We start from the raw sequence: 20,945 nt of genomic DNA, 5'->3' as shown, positions 1-20,945 counted from the left end.
TGAGGTACTTAAGAAGTTCACGAGAAAATTTTCTATTGTCTATTTGGATGATATTTTAATTTTCAGCAAGACTTTGGAAGAACATTTATTGCATATTCATAGTGTCCTTGAAAGGTTAAGGGAAGGGAAACTATTAATTAATCTGAAGAAGTGTATCTTTGCAAAAAGGGAGTTAGTCTACTTGTGGTTTGTTATATCACCTGAAGGTCTCAAAATGGATCTAGAGAAGGTAATAGCCATCTTGGAATGGCCTACTCCAAGGTCTTCTACTGAGGTAAGATCATTTCATGGTTTGGTTAGTTTTTACAGGAAGTTCATTAAGAATTTCAGTGGCATATGTGCACCCCTGACTAACACAATAAGAGGGGATAGAAAAGAGTTCAAATGGACTATGATAGCTATGAGAAGTTTTGAAATGCTGAAGAAGAAGGTGATAGAACAACCTGTGTTGGCACTTCCAGATTTTAGAAAGGTGTTCCAAGTGGATTGTGATGCTAGTGGCAATGCTATTGGGGTTGTATTAATCCAAGAAGGTAAGCCTATTGCATATTTTAGTGAAAAATTGAATGATGTGAAAAAGACGTATTTTGTTTACGATCAAGAGTTCTATGCAATAGTTCAGGCCTTAAAGAAATGGAGGCATTATTTATTGCTAAAGAAATTTGTTTTGTATACTAATCATCAGGCATTACAGTACCTAAATAGCCAAGGTAAATTGAATCAAAGGCATATGAAGTGGGTAGAGTTCTTGCAGAGCTATACATTTGTATTGAAGCATAGAAGTGGAAAATCTAACAGGGTTGCAGATGCACTAAGTAGGAGACAGTTGTTGCTTACAGTAATGCAAGTTGAAGTAGTTGGGTTTGATGAACTCGAGAATCTATACCTTGAGGATCCTAATTTTGCTGAAGTATGGAAAGCTTGTAAAGAGCCTATTGCTGTAGATAGAACTAAGTGGTTAGACTATCTGATTCAGGATGGTATGTTATTCAAGGGCAGTCAATTATGCATTCCAAGGAGTTCCATGAGGGAAAATTTGATTAAGGAGAAACACAGTGGAGGGATGGCAGGACATTTTGGTCAAGATAAGACCATTGCCATTCTTAGAGAACATTATTTTTGGCCTCAGATTTCACAGGATGTGAAGAAGTTTGTACAGAGTTATCAAATTTGTCAAGTTGCCAAGGGATTTAGTCACAATACTGGACTTTATCAGCCATTGCCTGTTCCATCAAAGCCATGGGAGGACATAAGTATGGATTTTGTTCTTGGATTGCCAATGACACAAAGGGGTAATGACTCAGTATTTGTGGTGGTTGATAGGTTCTCCAAAATGGCACATTTCATTCCATGCCACAAAACTCATGATGTTATCCATATTGTAGACTTGTTTTTCAGAGAGATGGTAAGACTACATGGTCTTCCAAGGAGTATAGTTTCTGATAGAGATACCAAATTTGTGCGATATTTCTAGAGAACATTATGGAAAAAGTTGAGAACTGACTTGAAATTCAGTTCCACACATCACCCACAGACTGATGGCCAAATAGAAGTGGTAAACAGAAGTTTGGGCAATTTGCTGACATGTTTAGTTGGGGATAAGCCCAAGGGGTGGGATTTGATTCTACCAAAAGCAGAGTTTGGTTAAAATAACTCTATAAATAGGAGTACTAGAAAATCATGATTCCAAATTGTATATGGAAGTAGCCCAAGGACTACACCAGAATTGAGGAAGATAGAGCAAGGGGAGAGGACAAGTGTTGAAGCTGAAGAATTTGTTGAACATATCAAGCATTTACATGAGGAGGTTTAGGCACACATTACCAAGATGAATCAAGAGTATAAATCTAGGGTTGATCAAAGGAGAAGACATCAGGAATTTTAAGTAGGGGATCTATTCATAGTACACTTATGAAAAGAAAGATTTCTAGCCGGTACTTACAACAAGCTAAAAATGAAGAAACATGACTCAGGAAATGCATATGAGGTGGAGTTACTAGATGGTATTCACATTTCTCCTATTTTCAACATTGCAAACTTAATAGAGTATCATGATGATGGTACAGATGAGGAGCCGATGTTAGAGCCATGTCCAATTCCTACTTCTAAGAAGGAGGAGATAGAAGATATTCTAGATCATCATGTGGGTAGAAGTACCAGAAATAGGCAATATGAAGAGTATCTAGTCAAGTGGAAAGGACAGTCGATAGAGGACTCAACTTGGATATTAGTAGCTGAGGTTTCCCATTTGGGATTTCCTCTACCATTCATAAAGTGACAGGGTCACTTTTCAATCTACCCTGGATGTCTGATGCAGGAGCATCTAGAGGTATAAGGGCAATCTTGTGTCATCCAAAAAAAAAAGTACTTAGACTTAGTTTCTATTTCATGTGTTTTCATTTTTGGATACCCATTTGGGTCAAATAAAGGTTCCAACTCTCACAATTCCACTATCAGTGTTCTAGGATAGAGTATTTGAACACCTTGGGATACGTGTAAATGCCAAAAAAATAGGATTATGTAATTGAGCCATCATTTTGGTGAAAAAGAAGATGTAAATTGGCCATATGAATGTAATTATAATTTAGAGCATTCCAGAAAAAAGAATCAGGTCAAAAGGCTCCACGGTTTAAAAGTTATCACAGTTTTTCAATTTCTGGAGACATCCTAAGAATGCTTCAAAGTCAAGTTAGGGGCATTAAATGACCTCAAAAAGGGCCAAGAAATGGGAGATGAGAAAAGATCCTCCATAGGGCTATAGAGCGCTTCGAGAACTTTCCAAAAATGTAAACGGTTCGTCAATCGGAGTTACAGTTCAAAAGTTATGCCTCCTAGAAGTTTGGTTACCATTTTTGGATTCTTCTAATTTTGTGCCGACTTCTAATGTGACTTCTAGAGCCTTCTATTTGGTCGATGGATGCCTGCTAGCACTTTCTAGAATGTATTCCTAATCCTTAACCCTCCAGGGTCTATTTAAGAACAATTTTGGCATTATAAAAGGCAGTTCGGAGTGGAGTTTGAGAGAAGGTTCTGAGAGAAGAATTTATCCCTAGATTTATGATATTGTAAGCCCTTAGGGCATGTTTTGAAGTCTATTTTCTCTGTACTGAATGTATTAGCTTATTTAAAAAGTTAATAAAAATTTCCCTTTCCTGTTGTGTCCATTCTGTGCTTGGGTTGTGTCCCATCACACTAAAATTTATCCAAAGGACTTGGTAGGAACTATAGAACCTGGTAACAACTAAAATTCTTGGCAAACACTATTATCTATACAATAAGCTTGGTAGCTATTTACAATTTGAATAAGTGTATGTCACTAATAACAAACTTGACTATTATGTGAAGAAAAAACAAGTGTATTTATATTATAGTAGTTTAGTACAGTAAATAAGCTTTCCATTTCTTTTGGTTTGAGATTATTTCATGCAATATTGAGGAAGTTATCAAAGTTTTGGTGAAAATAGTTTGTAACTGCCCAAAACTTTGATTCACGATGACCAATTTTGGGAAAACAATCATAACTATTTATTGCACCATTGGATCTTGCTATAAATTGGAGGAATAATATATAATTACTTATTCTAGAATAGGAATGGTTGGATTGGTCTAATTTTCAATATTTAAAGAGTTATTGATGACTATTTATGACTACAATTTTATGACCAGAATAAAGTTTATTTCAAATGTGTTAATGTCTCTATCATGTTGAAGAAATTGTGTTGATCATTGAAATCTATGGTGGATTTGAGGTTCTTTATTGGATTTCCATGATTCCTTGCATCAGTCCTTCTCCTCTTTTTCTTTCCTTTCCTATTCTTTGTTTTCTTCTTGTAGCTTCTTTTGTTTTTCCTCTTCTCTCCTCTTCTTTTCTTCTTTCTACCTACTATCTTCCTTAACCAATTTCAGCTTGTCTTCTTCAATCCTTTTATTTTTCTCTTCTAACTATCTTTCCTCTTCCTCAATCAATATTAATTGATCTTGAATATTTTTAGAATGAGACATAGGCTAATTAAAAGGAGAATCTTCAATACTAATAGTAATATTAGTTTGATCAATTTTCATTGTATCACCACTTACTGATACTCTCAAAATTTTCTCTAAAGTGGTAGGTCTTGCTTTTGATTCAAACATCATCTAGTTGATGGCTGAAACTATTTCACTTCTTATAACATTATTCTAACCTCCTATAAACATAAATGACCTCATCTTACTATTTAAGTAAGGTGCTAGATTATTCATCAATTTCCTAATTTCTTCTTTATCATCAGTTCTGCACATAGTTCTTATCATGGATTTTAGAAGTTCCATGTCTTCTTCATGAACTAGTGCCTTCTTTTTTATAAGTCTGTTATAGACTTTCTGATTCACAATGCCTTCAATGTCTTCAAGTTTCAAATTGTTAAGAATCATACATCTCATAGTAGAGATATCAATATGTTCTTTCTTAATGCCATTGTACAAATCATAAAACTTATTCATTTGCACAAAGTTCCCTTCATTGGCAATAGCCATGTTAATCTTTTCTATCTTCAGTTTCTAGGGTTGCCTTGTTTTACCTGTTGACTGCTTAGAAATAATAAGTTTTTCTGGCTATTTAACTTTTTGTTCCTCATCATCTTCCTCACTGGAATCTTCAATTGTCAAAAAAGTTTTCTTCCTTTTCTCAAGTCTAGTAGCTAGTTGGTTAACTCTCTTTGACTTATGAATCTCAACTTCTACTAACCTTTTAGACTTTCTTTTGGGTTCACTTGGTTGCTCGATTGATACAACAACATATGGGATAATCTGCATTGTAGGAGTCACTATAATGGATACGTCTGATGTTTGACCAATTGATAAAGTTGTTACATACATCACACCTTGTTCACTACTTTTCTTTAGTTTGAAGATGGTTTACCTAACTACTTATGATTCTTCTTCTGAAATACCAAGCTCAATCAATGCTTTCTTCACAATAGTCTCAACTTTATTACAAGATGCCTAGTATGTTGACTAAGTTATCTCCTTATATGTTCTGAACCTATAAGATTCTTGGTCCTTTCCAAAGTTCAAAAATAGGTCAATGTAACCAATAGCTACGTTATCACTCAATTCATAACCTAAGGGTTCAAGAAATGTTTCCCTTGTTTCTACTACTTCAACATAAGTAAGGTCTATATCTACCATAAAACATATGTCATCCTTAAATCTATCAAAAATTGCTAGTACAATTCTGAATCTCTATTTCATCTCATTCTAGAATGTTCTCATAATCAAGTTTCTGTTGTCCAAGACTTTATCTACATAATGCTTTTTAAATACATCTGTTATCTTATCCATGGTACATCTTTCACTACTCATAATCTCCGTAACTGATAGAAATGGAAAATTTTTAAGTACATGAAAGAAAATGGGTTTGATTAGTGACTAAAATCTGAACACATCATTCTTAATTCTCTTAGTCTTCTCTAGATTCTCAAGGAGTTGTACTCTCAAAATCTCACTCAAATTCAATTGTTCTTTCTCAACACAAATCTTGTAGGTTGCATAGATAAAGCCTACTAGCAACTCATCACTCTTAGACCTTGCACAAATAGAAAATGAAATGATTCTACTCAATAAATCATGCTGCCTAATGGTACTAATCACCATTGCCTTACCATTATAAACTACCTTATTATAACTTTCGACCTTTTTCTTTAATAATTTCTCACCAATAGGTACACTACCTTGTTTTCTAAGACCAATAACCTCATGAATAATGTTAGCTGAAATGTCAACTACATCATCTCCCATCCATAATTTTGCATTATGAATTCTTCATAATATAATTTGAGTCCATTCTTCATTATGAAGTTCATGGTAGAAGTAGTATATGAATAAATCTAAATCTTTTAGATGTTCAAATCCTAGCTTCTCCTACATATCATGGTTGAAAATAATTTTCATATCCTTTTTCATAAACTCACTTCCAATAGTTTCAAACTTTCTAGTTAAATAACTTCCTATGTCTTCCAAATGTACTACATTGTTTGGAGTTTTCGATAGAGCCAAAATAAGGTTTACTTCTAAGGGTTTCATAGAGAGAACCTTCAATTTGGGTCTCTTACTGTCCTAAACATTATGAACTACTATCATATCCATGATTTCACCAAATAGAAATTTATCAAAAAAAATGATAAAATACCTTTTTTCAAAGTAGGATTTTTCTCAAAATTTCTTCAACAAATCACTTTAGAGTTTTCTAATCTTTTGAGATGATTGCAATGTAGAAATAATCAAGTTTGTACTCTATTTATCCAACTTTAACTTGTATTAATCGTGTACTTATTCTAAATAAAAAAGCTATTAATTTAACTTTGAAACCAAATATTTGTTCAAAATCATCTGTCCTATTTTCAAATGTTACCTAAGGTTAATCATAACTTCCTTTCATCATGAAAATGCTCCACAAAACTTTGCTCCATGAAATTTTCTATGAAAACAAAGATTCCATCTTTTGTCACATTATAAACTTTCTCTATTGTAACAACTTTTATTTATTTTGTTACTTGTTGTGATAGGCTCCAAATTACAAGTGATCTTAGCTAAAATCTAAACTCATTTAGATACATCTTCTCTCAACCTCATTACTCATAGTTTGATCTCTAAATGAATATTCAAATTTCAGTGCTATGAACAAGCTTAATTTAACTTGGTTGAATCAAACTCCATTCTTAACTTCAATATTACTTTCTCTGCATCAACTAACTTTTGTTTAGATCCAATAGTTAATTCCTTTACAAATGTCTCATCAAGTTCTTCTCAAAGTTCACTAACTACATTTCTTTGATCTTCATTATCTTTCTTAGTTATGGAGTTACTTTCATGATTCATTCTATTATTTCCAAAGTTTCTTCCATTGTTGCTTCTATTTCCAAAGTTTCTTCCATTATTTCTTTTGTTTCTAAATTTTCTTCCATTGTTGCTTCTGTCCATTTTGCAGTACTTCACTATATGTCTAAGTTGTTGCATAACTGACATACTAGGGTTCTGCTTCTAGTATTCTACTGATCAATAAGTGCTTGATAGTTCTGGGCTATGTGTCCAAAGTTGTTACACTTATAACACATGATCTTCTTTCTTTCTTCATAAGGTCTTCTTTCTCTTGATGTCCTTTTTTTAGATCTTATTCTATCTGTATGATTAGTATTTCTATACATTCTACTATTCCTTTTATCATTATCATATTTACGCTTCTTACAATCAATTTGTTTATGACCAATGCCATCAAAATTATGCTAATAAATAATTTTAATCTGACTAAATGACTTATTTGTACAATTTCTTTACATATTACCTATTTCATTACATGAAAAACACTTACCTCAAAATTCATACTTGGTTTCCTTAGAAGATTCCACTTGCTTAGGTTCATCCAATTTCTTAGTTTCCTTGTCTTGTCCAACTTCTTTAGATTTATTAGAAGATTGACTAGATTCAATCTTATCATTAGATTTATCTTTTTCTTTTAGATCTGATCCACTTTCAAGTTTCTTCATAGACATGTTAAATAAGTAACCAAGACTAGTCTTATCATAGGTAGGTCTTTGTATTAAAATTGATTCATCAAGCTTTTCTATGCTAGAATAAACCTTTTCAAGCTGTAGATTGCTCTGAGTTAGTTTGTATTTCACAATAGTGTTGTACTTATGAAGTTCTTCATTATCTACTTTTTATTTTTCAAATTTAGATGTCCTCTTTGCTAGATTCGCTCTAAGATCTAAATTTTTAGTCTTCAAATCAGATTCAACTTTGCTAGGATCATTCTTCAAACTCAAGTTTAGATTGATAATCTTCAATCCATGCTTCAAGATCTTGTACTCTATTTTTAGTTTTGAATATTCATCATCACTAGTTTCAAACTTAGTAGATTTAGGATTTGATTTGATATCTTTGATCTTTTCCTTCAATTTTCCAAAGTATACTTTGGAGTCTTCATATCTACCTTTTAGCTTAACTCCTTCTTCAGTGAGGAGATCAATTTATTCAAGTGCTTCTTCATGGTTCTTCATCAACTATTCCATATCCATAGGAATCTTACTCAAGCTATTAAGCCTCTTATGAATAACTGTGCTCTGATACTAATTGCTAGAAATAAGGAATACTGAGGAGGCGGGGGGGGTGTGTGTGAATCAGTATTTTACAAACTTTTTTTGCCAACTAGATATTATTAATTACTTTGAACCATGCATAAGAAAGTAAGCAAGTAATGCTAAACAATAAAAGTACCATGCATAGAGAGAACTCATAACACCATATTTTGTTAACTAGGGAAACCCTGGCCAAGGGAAAACCCGGGTGGGGATGATTCCCACAAGATGATGTACTAATATAAATGTTCCTTTTTAGAGGATGGACACTATTAGGAGTCAATAAACTCATTTAGTACATATGAGTCCCTATTAGGAGACTTTGAATCCCTATTAGGAGATTACAACCCTATTAGGAGTTGTGGTACAATGTGTGCAGGAAGAGCTCACTACCTAAATATACACTTTCAATTACAAGAAGAGCTCACCGTCAAAACAAGTAATTAAAGTTTCTCAATGATAGAAGTAGATTTTGTACCTTCTTTCAACTAATCTTTGACCTTAGCTTGATCTTAGATCACAAAATTAGGTTATCAAAAATTTTCTTCTGCATATTATATAAAACTTCACATTCACAACTTTCACATTTTACTTCCCAAATAATCTCCCAAGATGTCTTTGCATAAATACCTTTCCAAAAATTGTTGCCATTTCCTCATCATTATCAGGCTCATCTTTCACAGCAATGTAGACAATTTCATCTTCTTCTTCATCATCAGAATCATTAGAATCTTTTGCCATAAAACATGTTTTCTCACCTTTATCCTTGAATGATTTGAAGTCTTTCTTGCCATTGTACTTGTGACCTTTCTTCTCATCTTTGTTCTACTTATTTCGGCACCTAGCAGTAATATGTCCAATTTTTTCACAAGAGAAATAGATTAGAGGAACCTTACCTTTGTATTTCCCTTTGCCTCTTGAATATTTTCTTGCTAGTAGAGCTTCAACCACTTCAAGATCACTGTCTGATTGTGGATCCTTCATCTTTTTCCCTTTTTCTTTGAGTGAAAGCTTGGCTTCAAATGCTAATTCAACATTCTTGGCAGCTGGAACAGAATTCTCATAGTTGTCTAGCTCAAATGCAGTCAATCTTCCAACTATGGCCTCTAAATTTATTTTATGATTTGCCTCACATCTCCTTTATTGAATTGCAGAGACTCTGATCGCATAAATGGGAAGTAGAGTTCTAAGAACTTTACTTATAACTATCTCCTCACTGATATCTCCTCTAAATGTTTTGATTGGACTAACACATGCTTTAACTCTTTCAACATACTTTGCAATGTTTTCATCCTCTCTCATCCTCATTTGATCAAATTTCCCTCTCAAACTTTTTGCTTTGGCTCTTCTCACATTATCGTCTCCTCCATAGATCTCTTATAGCTTGTTCCACATTTCAAAGGCAATTTTGCAATCCTTGATGTCATCAAATTTTTCATAACTCAGAGTAGATGCTATATCTATCATCATGTTATTGTGTGTCTTCTTTTGAGAAATATCATTGACAGATAATGTACTAGAAGGTTCTTCATATTTTTCATCAAGGTACTTTAGCCCTGTATCACCAATAGAAGCTAGATGAAGCCTCATCAATCCTTGCCATGTTGAGAAGTTGTCCCTGTTAAGTCTCGAAATTTCCCTTTTGTAAGACATTTTGATCTTTAGCTTAGATCCTTGAAATCTTTTCCTGTAAGTACCAATATCTCTGATACCAATTGTTGGAATTAAAGATAGAGTAACTGAGAGGGGGGTGAATCAGTTACTAACAAAAATTAATCCACAGATTGCTTAGATGTCTTAAAGATCTAGTTACTATTAATACTCAGTAAAAAAATGTTGTAACTTGGTAAATTAAATTATTAATTATCTTCAAGCATTCATGCATGTAACTAAAAACAAAGTGAACACAAGAGACACCAGATTTAACGTGGAAACCCAATATGGGAAAAACCACCAAGTAACTAGTCATTAATTTTCACTCTTCTGAAGTGAGCCTTGTTAGGAGCCAACCCTATTAAAGGTTACAATACACACTGTTAGGTGTGACCCTATTAGAGGATTTAATCAACCTATTAGGAGTGGCCTTGCTAGAGGTCTTTAAAACAATGCAACTGAACTATTACCTTGTTAGAGGATTTACAAAATCACTGTTAAACCAACTCTATTAAGAGATTTGGAATCACTACTACAATGGTTAGAAAGCAACAATGAATTAACCTGAACAAGATGCAACTAAATTTGCTAATTACAGGTCTCTGTTTTGCTTCCTTAGATCCTTCTTGATCAAATATGGCTCTGCTGCTCCTCAATGGTCTCTGATCATCCTTCAAATTCGCTTCCACAATAATCAGTCCTCATATCTCATTATTTCCACACTTCCACCTTACACTTTTAGAATTCACAACTTGACCTCTTGCTTATACCATTCAGATTGTCAAGTCAGCTTATTCACATGTTACATTTGCCAATAAACCATACATCATTTGGCTATAGTTATTACTCTGAACAAATAAAAATTATTTCATAAAACAATGAAATCCTTTACTGGCTAACCCTGCTCGATAAATATTGCTTGCAAAAATTTCCTGAGTTAACCTTCTTGACTTTTTTAATATTGCAATATCCTTAAAATCCTTTGGCTACTGAGTTTACTCTATAAGAACTGGATCCCTTCATGAGAGCTTGGTAAGAACTACTTCTTCCAAATTACCTTTGATGACCGAGTGAGCTCGGTAAGAACTACTTCTTCCAAATTACCTTTGATGACCAAGTGAGCTCAATAAGAACTCATTCTTCCAAATTACCTTTAATGACCGAGTGAGCTCAGTAAGAACTAATTCTTCCAAATTACCTTTGATGACCGAGTGAGCTCGGTAAGGACTGCTTCTTTGCTTTGCTAACCTTCTGAGCTCAATAGACACTATCTAATGACTGGTATGATATTTGTGTGACATCAAAGACAACACACAATTGAACAATTGTATCCAATAGATATAGCCTAGAGATTGGGTGAACCACATTAAATCTTGGTGTCTTGTGTTCTCTTTTATGCAATCTATTATTTTATGATATTGTTTATATTTGCATGTAACTATTATTTCTATTTGAGGTTAACACCATTTTCATCTTCACTATTAGAATGCTTACTTTTAGACTTTGTAGCTTTATTTTTGAGTGATAGCTTGGCTTGAGATGTAGACTAAAGGTTACAAGAGTTAGGAACATAATTATCAAAATTATCTAACTCAAATGATGTCAACCTTCTCACTAGTGCATCCAAGGTTATATCATCCTTAAGATCACATATCATTTCTTGAATAAATTACACTCTAATTTCATAAACATGAAGAAGTGTTTTGAGTGCCTTGTTTACCACTATTACAACATATATTTCCCACCTAAGGCTCTAATTGCACTCACAATAGCTTTAATTCTTTCATTGTACTATACAATGTTCTTATCTTCTTTCATCTTCATCTGATCATAATGACCTCTAAAACTTTCATCCTTAGCTCTCCTTATATTATCATCACCTCCATAGACATTCTTCAATTTATTTCACATTTCATGAGTAGTGCCACCATCTTTGACTTCATCAAATTTAGCATAATTGAGAGTGGAAGCAATGTCAATCATCATTATGTTATGGTTCTTCTTTTATAATATGTTCCATTGTCAAAGATCCAATTAGTGCCACATATTGTTTCTCCATATATTTCAAGCCTATGTCACCAATGGTTTCCAAATGGAGCTTCATAAGTTACTAACATGCTCGGAAGTTATTTCTATTCAGCTTAGGAATCTCCCTTGTATAAGATATCTTGATCTTTATCTTAGGTCCTTGAAAGTTTCTCTATAAGCACCAAAAGCTCTAATACTAATTTTTGGAAATATAAGAGGTGTAAATAAGAGGGGAGGGTGAATTAGTTACCACAAAAATAAATTCAAGATCCCTTAAGATGTCAATACAATTCAAAACCAATACTCTACTAAAACTAAAATGCTACTATAACTTAGTTAACAATAAGAACTATCACTCAAAAAATACTGAAATAATTACTTCTTAAGATGTTTAGTGTTATTAACCTTAATTATCTTAGTTTCAAAATCATCAATTAAATAACATGAACACAAGAGACACCAAGACTTAACATGGAAAACCAATTTGGGAAAAACCACCAATTACAACTAGTTACTATTTTTCACTCTTGTGAAGTGAGCCCTATTAGGAGACAACCCTATTAAAGGTTGCAAAACAATTTGTTAGGTGTGACATTATTAAAGGATTTCTTTCACCCTACTAGGAGTGGCCTTTTTAGAGGTCTTTAGACCATTCAATCTATTAATTCCACCTTGTTAGAGGATTTGGAAAATAGTCATTAAGCTAACTTATTAGGAGATTTGATTCACTGCTACAATTATTAGAGAGTAACATTGATATGACCTGATTGTTGATGCAACTATATTTTTTGATTTTAGATCTCTTTTTTGGCTTGAATACTTGATCCTCCTTGATCATAATGTTTGTTGCAACTCGGTCAACTTGGATACTCTAATATCCTTCCAATTCACTTCCTTGATTTATCTTTTCAATCCCATGCTTGTTCTCCAATTTAATCCTCAACTTGACATTATATTTATATGTTTTACCTTATCAACTCATCTTGAATACAATTTCAAACAAATCAAATTCATCCCATGAGTCAGCTAGAACTGACCAACATAAATGTAAGAACAAATATATTGGTTTACAAAAATTCTTCATTAGCTGATCCAAACCAGTCAACACTAAATCAAAAAATGACTTTCCTTCAAACTTCCTTGGGTAACCAAGTGAGATTGGTCAACACTCATTCCATGGGAACTTTTCTTTGGTAACCAATTGAACTAAGTTATCAATAGCTCCATGTAGACTTTCCTTAGGTGACTGAGTGAGCTTTGTAGACACTAACTCTAAACTTGGTTAATATTGAAATGCTTATCATACACTAGAACTTCATTTGATTCTTGAGTGAGCTTGATATACACTGATTACTTGAAATTTACTTGACATTTGTGTAACATCAAAGAAAACATACAATTGAATGATTGTATCCAATAGGATTTTATGCATGAAGACATATATCTCATGAGGCTCTTTCCTAGAAGCTTGAATGGACAAGCCATGAAGTGGTTCACCAAAATCTTCCCCCTTTTAAGACATAGGAAGATATTTTGCAAAGGTTTATTCAACATTACTCATATGACATACAACACCCCATTACTATGTTAGACTAATGCAATATTTAGAGAAAAAAAAGGGGAACTTTTTGTTACATACTTACAAAGGTGGATAAGATTACACTCTAGGTATCCATGAAAAATCCTCAAGAATGAGAAGATTGGTATCTTCATGTTAGTATCTATAACTACTATTTCCTATTAGTATAAAATACTTAGTCATTTTTAAGGAAAATTCATTCGGTGATTACTGTAACCAAGCTACTCTAAATAGGTTGATTCATGTACATAAGTATGCATATACAAGCTCTATAGGAGCTGAGAAAGTATGTAGGTGCCAAATATTTCTATAGAAGATAAGTTCAACACTTTTTGACCAGTTCAAGCATATAGGTGATGAGTTACATAGCAAGTGTTGAGCATAGTACAAACTAAGCATCAACAACAATTTTGAGTATTAGAGACAGTAAGTGTCAAGAAATGTAGAGTTTACATATAGGTTAGATATGATACAAACTTTGAGGTAAAGCATTTCCATGCCTACATGGAAGGATTATTTAACATTTGTAGAGGTTGTTATAGAGATTTTTACACATTTATGACATGGATCAAAAATACCTATGTTTTGTGATCAACAACTCAGGTGAAGAGGCAAGAGATGGAAGCATATAGGAAACTCTTTACAAAACTCTTTAAATAGAGAATATCTTAACCTAGATGATATGAAGAGTGCCAAAAAAGAGCAAAGAATCAAATGAGATATGTGAATAGCAAAGTGATGGATTAAGATCAGATCAGAATTCAGCGAAAGTGTTCTATTATTGCATAGGAGAGAAAGTAACCTAATTAGTCCAGTAAAGGGGAAGAAAAACTTTACTGGATCAGAAGAGAGGATTAGTTTGCAAGGAGAAGACTCAAAATCAACTTACAAAGCATATCGAGAGTTAGATATTGAATTAGTTTTAATAATCTTGAATTAGGGTAAATCTCTTAACAAAGTGGTTGTAACAGATCTTTGTAAATATTCTAACAAAGTCTTTACTATATTGTAAGTGTTAAATCCTCTAACAAGGTAATACCTAATAATCCCAAAAGAGTTTATCAAGGTAGACCTATCATAGGGTGGATCATATATTATGTTTAAACATTGTAACCTTAATAGGTTAACTTTGTTACTATAGTAGTGAAGATTTGTGGGCTTCATCCCTACCCCAATCTGAGAGTTTTTGGGTAACAAATATTGTGTTATGTGTTTATTTTCATGCATGTGATAGATTAGATGCACATGTTACAACAAGTTTACTTTTACAATTCTTACATGCATATGACAACTAGTGAATCTATGAATGAATTGTTGAAAAGTAAAAGTGTTTAAGATTCTGATTCACCCCCCTCTCAGTATCTTATTATCATGTTTATACTTCCATCAATAAATAATTGGTATTAGAGCATATATTTCTCTTGGATAAGATTAATCACTCAGATATTAGATCTTGGAGATGGAGGCTTATAAACTAGACAAGGTTATTGACAATTAGGTTATTGATATCCAACTCATATTGCAGAAACTTGAGAAAGAAAGATAAGATATGAAGAAATCCCTAAAAAGAAGAAAGGAATTGACAATCAAGATTAAAAAATTCCTATGAAGAAGTTGAGACTGAAGGACCATTTGAGCCAATCAATCCAAATGATAAAACATTTTCAGATATACTTGAAAAGAACTAATCTTGAATGAAGAAATAAGAAGACTAAAAAGGAAATATAAAATCCAATCAGTAAGACTGTGTGAAGTAACCAAGAAAAAGAATAAAGTTGAAGAAGACAAGGCTATGGCTGAGGAAGGAAAAAAGGGTAATGGCTACCTGACTTGAAGAAAGGATATCGGATGTGCAAAGGCTCATAAATACTCAACTAGACATGATAAATCAAATGATGCTTTCAAATAAGGAATTAAATCAAAAGGATGTGGAAATAGTTAATCTTAGATCACAAAAGGATGTACTTAAAACTGAATTGAAAAGTGAGAAAGAAATTATGGAAATATTCAACAAATGAAAAGAAGAAATGAAATACTATGAAGAACTTATGAAGTCATCTAGCACTACTGATGGCTCATCACATTCATGCACTAAGCAAGGAGAAATATCCAGGAATGAAGAACTAAGAAATGCAAAACCAAAGGGCAACCCAACATGCTATCACTATGGAAAACTTGGTCATACGTCAAACATTTTTTGAAGTAAATATGGTATGAAAAATCCTAAAACCAAATTTACTAGTTATTATTTTTACTACAAGAAACAATGACATCAAATGCATGAGTCTAGGTCAAGAATGAGGAATGCCCCTACCCCACCTAGATTTGAAGGATATTACTATAAATATAAGAAGTATGGGCATAGAGCATATGAATACAGATCATAGACAAAACCCTATTGGAAAAATCAAAGGAAAAATTATGCACCTAGCAATGCATGTTCCAAGTGTCAAAAGTTTGGACATTTAAGAAAGAATTGCACGTCTCAAGTACCCTGAAAAAATCACATAAGAGAAAAAGGTTAAGGTGAAGTGGCCATTGATCAAATAAAGGAGATGAATCAAACATGGAAAAAGAAAGCAAAAGATGGAAATAGTGGAGCAAATGGAGTTGAGGTCACCTAATCTAATGGAGAAGGTGATCATGTCATCTCAAACTAAGAAAAAGAGGTATGTATGGAAATATATACTTCATAGAGCTATCATATATTAGTTCCTAACATAAAATGTGCCAAAGTTCATATTTTCATAAATAAAGATTCATGAGAATAGATTTATGAAAGAATTAATGCAATAAAACTATTTATATAGTTAGTGTCGAACACTAGTAAAATTATCTATGTTGACCGAGCATTGTAACATGGACCAAGTACTTCATAAGTAAATTGGTGTATAGGTTGAGTGAGATGGAAGAGATCGAGTGGTATAGTAAAGACCTAGTAAAAAGGTACCAATATCATCTGAGATAACTGGCTTCAACCTACTTGACTAAACAACATTAATGGAGACCCTAAATCAACCAAAAGAAGGTATATATAAAAAAATTGAAGACATTATTTCACACCTTACATAAAAATTTCAAGAGCATAGAGAAACTTTGGTGATTTGGTGATTAGTAAAGAGATTTAAGAGTGATTTGGAGCAAATTTAAAATGAGAAGATTATTTGAGTAGAAATTTCAGTTGTGTTGAGTAATTCAGAGGAAAGAAAAGTTTTCAAACCCTAACAAAGAGAAGATGACAACTTCATCCACCATTGGAATAAGTCAAGAGGTTAGTAAAATTTAATTGGTGAAGAATGATGCTTGTCCTCCACCAAAGTTTTGTGCTCTTCCAGAAATTGCAATAAAAGGAGATTCAATAGGTGCACTATCCTTGATACCACCCAAAGTTATTATGATTCATGATGCAAGAAGCTATTATATTTATAAGAACAAAGAAGTAGAAGATTATGAAATAAGAGAAGTATATGAGAAGTTATACAATGAAGGAATATTGAAGGATGAATTCAACATTGTTGAAAGGAAAGAGTTAAATTTTGCCCTAGAGTTTGAAACAAATTTCAAGATTGAATGGATCAAAATTATTCTAAGAAAGATCCATGAAATGAATTTTTGGTTACAGAATGGACCCATAGTGCTTAGAAAGGAAATAATCAACAAGGTTACAGGCTATCCAACCCTAGACAAGAAGAAAACCATGTGATGCCTGAGTCGAGAGGAAATTGAGGCAAACACAGGTGATGATTTGAATGGATGAGGCTTGTCCATTACAAACTTTCTTGATCCATTAATCAAATTTATAGTGAGGGTTAGAGCTCACAAATTCTACTAGTCAAGTAGAATGAATAATGTGTTGTGTATGGAAATAGATCAAGCATGGAAAATAGTGATGAAAGATCATGAATATGACCTTATAAAGCTTCAAAGACTACAATTGGCAAAAAATCTAATAGCCATCAGGAAAGCAAAGAATTCAATGTGTAAGTTTGGATCCCTTGTTATATGTATTTTCTTTTATATACAATTTTTTTTTTTGGTATTGGAAACATTGTTTGTGAAGAAAAAAAAATAGTGACAAGGTAAATAAGCGAATACATTACTCAATTAGGAGCACATTTTGAGAATGTCATGGATACTTATTTTGGGGAATTCAAGAAAAGATCAAAGATGAGGATGAGAATACCTAAAGAATTGGTAACTAGGTATTACAATTATATATATTTTCTTGTAGATATAGATAATATATGTGTGTAGGTAGTAAATTTGAGGAAGGTTTGGTTACAAGGATTTGATTATGAAATTGATAGTGACTTAGTGAATGCAAACATAGTTGCATTATTGAAAGAAGAAATAGGCACTTAGGCTAAATCATTTGGAAAATATGAGGAAGGTAAGGCTAGAATAATAGTAAACTAGAAACCCTAGGAAAGGGAAAGGAACCATTGTAGATTACACAAGGTTTGGGAGAAGATGAAGAAAAGGGTAATAGTGGTGAGGAAGAGGAAGACAAAGAAGAAGAAGGAGACAAGAGTAAATCTCTAGTTGTTGCCACTCCACCTATCAAGAAGGCTAAAAGGAATGAAAAGAAGTCAATGGTGACACCACTCTCTCCTCCTCCACTTACTAAGCCAAGGACCAGGGAAGCTTCTAGTGCTAAGTAGGTTGAAAAAAAAGAGTAGTAAAGACTATTAATCCTTGTGCATCTAAACCAAAGAGAAGGAGATCGGTTGAAGGACCACAAATAGGGTAAACAAAGTCTATTAATGAGGTATGTGCATATCTTAGAAGATCTTCAAGATCATACAATTTTAGATTTATGAAATATGATACATTAGATAATACTAACAGAACCAAAGTTGAGGAGTCTATGATAGATATGGTTACAAATCATAAATTAGCTCTAGTTGAAATTGAGGAGAAAATACCCATATATTTGTGTGATAGACTAGAAATAAGGTAGCAACAAGTAGAAGAAAAAGAGAAAAACATAAGAACTGACACTTTATTCAGAGTTATACCTAATCTGTCTCAAGACTAGAGGAATTTTTTTATTGGAGAGATATAGGAACAAATTTTTCCTTTTTATATAATGTTTTTAATATTACAAAATAAAATAGTTGTAGCACAACAAGATGAGTTGCTTTAGAAAATTTTTTTGGGTTGTTCACCAAAGCAGTAAATATAGAGAAAGGAACTGAGATGGTGACCATTGAAGATGATCACAATAGTGGAGAACATTAGGTGTGCCAATTGTGCAAGGTAGAATGTACCCAATACATGCCAACACCCCTAACACTCTAGAAGTCAAGTAATTAAGTATCATAATTAAAGAGGTAGAAATAGAGATGAAGGAAACAAGTGTACATAGCCAAACTATGTCAATGCCTTACATTGAGGTAAATAAAGAGGTGAGTAGAGCTAAGCCAAATGAAACCATTTTTTTCTTGAGCACCAATGCACCAAAAACCCTCAAAGAAGTGTTGAGCAACAATACTCCTTCGCTGAGAAAAGGTAAATCAAAAATCGAAACCTCACCAAATATTGAAGTTAGTCTAGATGAAGTGATTGAAATGCCACAATTAGACATGGAAAATCTTATAGTGAAGCAGGTAATTTTGTTATAAGAAATTTTGTTGAAGAAGAAAAAAAAGAAATAAGAGCTAAGAAGAGAACAAAAATAAAAGAAGGTATTATATGATAAAAATAATTTTGTTGACACTTTTGATATTCAAAAATTTGATGGAGAGGCTCCAATTATTACCCAGCTCTTAAATATTGTTGAACAAGTAAATGGTTGTGATATAGAATTCAATGAGATACTCATGGATTGGTCAACAATAAAAGTTGAGAATATGGTTATAGAGAAAATTTGCATAACAATTTCCTAGAAGAAAGTTAAGCTAGAAGAGCATGTATAGAATATGACTTAACTTCTACAAAGAGTACAACATTTGTACAACATTTTGTCAAATGTGCCCAGATTTAAAAATGAAATTCAAGCACAAATTCAATAGATTCATGTTGAGATGCAAAGATCTAGAAATACTATGTCACAGCCAATAGATTCTATTAAACAACACTAAAATAAGTTATTGAATGCTCAAGGCACATTGGAAAAACTTCAAGAAAATAATAGAAACATGAGATTTAAATTGATCTCTATTCAAGCTATGTTGATAGCTTATTTGGAGGTAATACAAAGGGAAATTTAATAATCCTAGAATCTTATCAAAGAGGATCACAATCTTTTAGTGGTGGATAGCTTAATTGACTTGGTAGCACGATTATAGTTACATAATCACATTTTTGAGGAAGCAAGAACCATATGGGATCATGCAATTTCCATGATCAATAAAGTTTATTAGAATTCATTAATAAATATTGTTTTCTTCTACCCATTCAACCCTACCAGCCATGACATAAGTGTCAAAAATAAGGGGGAATACTTGTCATGTAGAGAAAGCAATGCATAAAGAGTAATAAAGGAGGAGTTGACATATGAATGGGAAATAATTTTCAGAGTTAAGAAGGTAAACATGGTATGAAATTGAGATATTAGACTACTTAAAGTCATGTGTCTTTATGCATTTTTTATTAATTATTCATTCGACATGAGTCACAATTTTAAAGTTTTACATTGTACTGAGTCATAAGATTTAGAAGGAGTACTCATATCAAATTGTATTTGTAACAATGTAATTATGAAAAAGTTTTTTTTTCTACTAATTTCAAAGGGGGAGGTTGTTGGTATCCCTAACTATTATTGTCTAATAGTGTTAAACACCTAGTCATTTACTAGACAGAGTCAGTCACTTATCACTACAACCGAGCTACTCTATATAGGCCAAGTCATGTACATAAGAATGTATGTATAGAGCTCTATAGGAGATGAGAAGTATGTAGACACTAAATATTTCTTTACAAAACAAGTTCAACACTTATTAAGGAGCCCAAGCATATAAGGGCCAAGTTACATAGTAAGTTCTGAGTACAGTACACACTAAGCATCAACAACAATGTTGAGTATCAGAGATAGTAAGTGTTGAGCATTATAAAGTTTACATACACATTAGAAATTATACAAAATTTGAGGTAACCATTTTCAAGCCAACATAGAAGGACCATCTAATATTTTTTGAAGTTGTTCCAAAGAGTTTTACATGTTTATGATGTGGATCACAGATCCCTATGTTTTGTGATCAATGACCCATGAAGAGGCAATAGATGGAAGCATCTAGAAAAATCTTAATGAAACTCTTTAAATAGAGAAGGTATTAACCTAGATGATATGAAGAGTGTGAGAAAAGAGTGAAGAATTAAATGAGATATATGAATAATGACGTGATGGATTAAGGTTAGATCAAAAGTCAATGGAAGTGTTTTGTTATTGCACAGAAGAGCAAGTGACCTAATCAGTGCAATGAAGGGGAAGAAAAGATTTATCTAATTAGGAGAGAGGATCAGTTTACAAAGAGGAGACTTGAAATCAAATTATAGAGCATACTGAGAGTCAAGTACTAAATTAGTTTTAATCAAATTGAATTAGGATAAATCTCTTAGTAGAGTGGTCTTAA

The sequence above is a fragment of the Cupressus sempervirens genome, chromosome 1, assembly GCF_028749045.1.
Source record: "Cupressus sempervirens isolate cs-2001-9-10 chromosome 1, ASM2874904v1, whole genome shotgun sequence".
NCBI classification, from domain to species: Eukaryota; Viridiplantae; Streptophyta; class Pinopsida; order Cupressales; family Cupressaceae; genus Cupressus; species Cupressus sempervirens.
This window is presented reverse-complemented; position numbering follows the sequence as displayed.